The sequence below is a fragment of the Rana temporaria genome, chromosome 4, assembly GCF_905171775.1.
Source record: "Rana temporaria chromosome 4, aRanTem1.1, whole genome shotgun sequence".
Lineage (NCBI taxonomy): Eukaryota > Metazoa > Chordata > Amphibia > Anura > Ranidae > Rana > Rana temporaria.
In genome coordinates, this window is record NC_053492.1 from 104,873,897 (window position 1) to 104,878,414 (window position 4,518).

Sequence of the window (4,518 nt, forward strand, 5' to 3'; positions counted from 1 at the left end):
TTTAGTGTCTGTGGCGTGGCTTTGTTTTTTGTTTGTCATTTGTGTATCGCACGCCAGCTGCTGCCTTAGTGTGTTATTTTTGGTGTAATTCTTTCTTAATTATTAGCGCAGTTTTTTGTTTTTCAATTTATTAGTACAGTAATGGTGCATATTTTTTTAGCACTGATCAATGCAATAATGTCATTGGTCCCCCCAAAAAAGTGTTAGGTGTCCGATTTGTCTGCCGCAGTCCCACAGAAAATTGCTGTGATTACTAGTTAAAATAAATAATTATGCCATGTTTCTTGTGGAAAAAAATAATAATAATTATGCCATAATAATGCCCCATAGTTTGTATACACAATAACTTTTGTGCACGCCAATATATGCTTTTTGGGATTTTTTTTTTTACAAAAACATGTAGCAGAATACATATTGGCCTAAATTGATGAAGAAATTTGATTTATTACATTTTCTTATTGGAAATGTTTTATAGCAGAAAGTAAAAAAATATATATATTTTTTGTTTATAGCACAACAAATTTAAAACGAAGAGGTGATCAAATACCACCAAAAGAAAGCTCTATTTGTGGGGAAAAAAGGACATCAATTTTTCTTGGGTACAGCGTTACACGACTGCCAGTTAAAGTAATGCATTGCCGTATTGCAAAAAAATGGCCTGATCATTAACAGGGTTATCACTTCTGGGGCTGAAGTGATTAAATAACAAACATGCCATACTCACCTGCCCTGTGTAATGGTTTTGCACAGAGCAGTCCTGATCCTCCTATTCTCAATTCTCTCAATGGTGCTGCTGGCTCCTCCCCCTCACCAAGCGCCCCCCATAGCAAGCTGCTTTCTCTGGGGGTATCCGTGCATGCCCGCTTCCGAACCAGTGCGTCAATGGCTCCCTCTGCTGTGCCTGAGCCAATGGGGAGGGAGAAAGGAATATGCTCTCTGCTGGAATGAGATTAGGCTCAGGTAAGTATTTGGGAAAGCTAGACAAAGAATGTTTTTTTTTCTTTTTTTTTTCTTAATGCAGAGAATGCATTAGTGCCAGTTCACACTACAGCGACTTAGGATCCGACTTGTGTTGCCCCAAGTCGCGCTACATGAGAAATTCCATTGAAGTGAATGAGAGCCGTCTTAATATACACTAGTGAAGTCGCTCCGACTTTAGAAAAGGTTCTTGTACTACTTCGCGACTTCTAGGCAACTTGTACTCATAGATTTCAATGGAAGCTGCCTCCAAAGTCGGATAACTGTCTTAACTGAAGCAACTTTACAGGAAAATAAAATAGTTTACTCGCCTGTCCTGGAGACAACTTTAAGTCACGTAAGTTGCTCCAAGTTGTGCTGAAGTCGCCTTGCAAAGTTGCGCTGTAAGTCGGGTTGCCCCTGTATGAAACGGCACTTAAGGTAAAAAAAACTTCAGGCTGTAGAACCACTTTAAAGTGCCTGGAAATGTTTTTCTTAATCCGTTTCAATTATATTTGCTTCTATTTTTATATTATGTTATCGTACATGTGAATGGGTGTGTGTTGGTTTAATGGCACTTTAGATGCTTTGGATACCCCAAAGGTGAGCTCTCCCAATAAAATCCAATGTACCTTTGCACCTGAACTTTTGGATCTTCATTTGCCTGTCCGAGCACCACCTTTGGTATTCTCTATGGCCCCAGCACCACCTTTGGTATTCTCTATGGCCCCAGCACCACCTTTGGTATTCTCTATGGCCCCAGCACCACCTTTGGTATTCTCTATGGCCCCAGCAAAAAACAAAAAAAAATACTGGGTTTCGGAACAGACAGACCCATTTAAAGGATCCGTTTTCTGGATACTCATTTCAGTTTTGGATACATGCTATGGATTGTTTTGTCCTGACTTTGTCTCTTATGTGGGTTTCAGTGCTGAATTCTCTGCATCTGAGTTTCTAGGTCTTCCCTATGACTCTTGGAGAGGTTCCATCTTCTGTTAAATTTACTATGTATTTTAAAATACAGAGGGACTCTTCTAGCTACAGCAAAACAAGTGAGACTCCAGGGCATGGTGGAAAATCCTGTAGGGAGATATTGTTATTGAGGTCCTTAATAGATCAAATAAAGAGGGATGATTATCTGTGATTTGATCAAATTTGCAAGAAATTCAATAGCCATAATTTCCCTTTCCGGTAGATTTATACTCCCTTTAGATCAGATCGACCAGGGCAGAAAATTATTTTGCATCAATCGGCAGCACTGGGATACTTTGTTCATGAATACGATCGCATTCTGATTGGGGAGGAGAGAGGTTTTATAGATGCAAATCGCTCCTGTTGATGTCTATAGGGCCAGAAATGCCAGATTTGAATGTAGTCCAAGCCACTGAGCATTGAAATGGGAACAATCACAATTAAAAACAATGTGTTTCAGCATATTGAGCATAGGCAGGTATTGAAAACACACTACAATTTGGTGGTCTTGATAATGAGAGCATTTGTTTCCCTGAATACTGCATTAAAAAAAAAAAACAACTGTATTGCTTTTGAAGATATTTTGATGTGGTGCATTTGTTTAAATGCCAAGTTCACCCTTCTGAACATGTTACACACGTAGTTAGGATGTAACATGTTCATCATGCACCCCAAACCCCCTCACACTTCCCTGTGAATGAATAGACTACAAGCACCTTCATCCATTGCGGCTGACAGGTTGTAGTTCTTAATGAACTGTGAGGGGCGCTGTTGAGCTCTTATAGTTCATTGATCTTCCTGCTCTCAAGTAACTGCCTGCCTATATTGGAGGTAAAGGCAGACCATCATCCTGAGAGTCTGCGTGAGCCTGGCATTGCAATGCCCTGCAGGCACCTTAGACGAAAAAATAATAAATGCGTTTTTTTTTCTTTTTTTTTTTTTTTTTGCCTGCAACAAAGTGCATTTTTTTTTTATTACAAAGGTGAACTTACCCTTTAACCTCTTTATTGTAAAGTTCTCTAAATGGTGCCAAAATCGTAGGTTATTCCAAGGTTAGACTCGCACTGCTGCAATCTGTTTGTAGTGCGATTATGTATTGCAACCTGAATGCGTTTTGCATAAGCTATGGCGCCAAAATCGCACTAGATTCGCACCAATGTAGTACACACCAACATTTTGCTGTGCTGAGTTGCATTGATGGGCATCATTGAAAACAATGTGATTTCCATTGTCGTGTGATTCTGTGCGACTCGGGCCGAATCTGAAATTGCACTAGTGTGTACAGAGTCTAAATCTCTTTATATTTATTAGTAGGAGACACTAACAGATACAAGTACAGCGGAACCTTGGATTACGAGCATAATCCGTTCCAGGATAATGCTTGTAATCCAAAGCACTCGCATATCAAAGCGAGTTTCTCCATAGAAGTCAATGGAAACGAAGATAATTTGTTCCGCATTGACTTCTATGAAATGCAATACCGCATGTGGCCAGAGGTGGGCAGTGCCGAAGAGCCTCGGAAATATTCGGGGACAGCTCGGCTGATCTCGGAAAGGTTCGGTACCACTCGGGAACAGAGTATTTCAGAACGGCTCCGAACCGTTCCGAGCGTCACCAGGCGCCCCCGCACCTATGGGCAAATTTCGGTACTGCACACTCCATCAGCTTGAATTCTGCTCGTTTTGCAAAACAATACCCGCAAACCGGTCAAAATTGAAAAAAATAAAAAGTTGCTCGTTATTCAAAACGCTCGTTAACTGTGTTGCTCGTATTCTAAGGTTCCGCTGTATTGCGCATCAAAGATTATATTAAAATACTGGTGTAATACTAAACACTTGTGATGTGTATTTTATATGCAGACAGCAGAGTTTATTCATGCTTAGGATATTTATAGCCCCTATTTTATGTTTTTATTGGAATGTCTCATTGGTGTGTTTAGCGCTGGCAGCAAAGTGGGTATACTTTATCTTGTATAGTTATTAAGATTGATAATAGTGTAGCAGAGGATGCCAGAAGTGGTTTCAGTTTTCATGATAATGTGGTCTTCAAGTATTCAATTTTAATAATGCAATTCTCTTTTTTAAAACCCCCTTAGAGGAATTATTTGAAAACAAATTCAGCACATATTAAATACTGTTGAATCATCCAATTACTATTAATCTTCTCGGAGCGCCTTTCTGCAGCTCCGTATGAGTAGTGTCTTCAGGATTTACATTGCTCAGTTTGCACAGGCTCTACTTCGTGAATGTTGCGGGGCAATGTGCAAGAGCTGCGGTACTTATAATTGAGATATCATTGCTACCCACACAAACGTTTGTTTTTAAGAGTGAGGTTCTATTATTCCTTTCATCTGCCTGATTTAATTTATAAAAATGTTCCCAAAAGCAGTGACTTTGCAAGCCATTTATTAGATTGTAGCAGTGTATTGTATGGTTGCTATGGACTGATGTGGATTTGTTTTTGTACTATTAAAATGAAATGTTCATTATTGTACTTTTTATATGCACGAAGAAACCAACCAATGGTAACAACCAGCCACGATAATGCAGTGTATTAAGTAGAACCTGTCATGATGCCTATCTTCTGAAA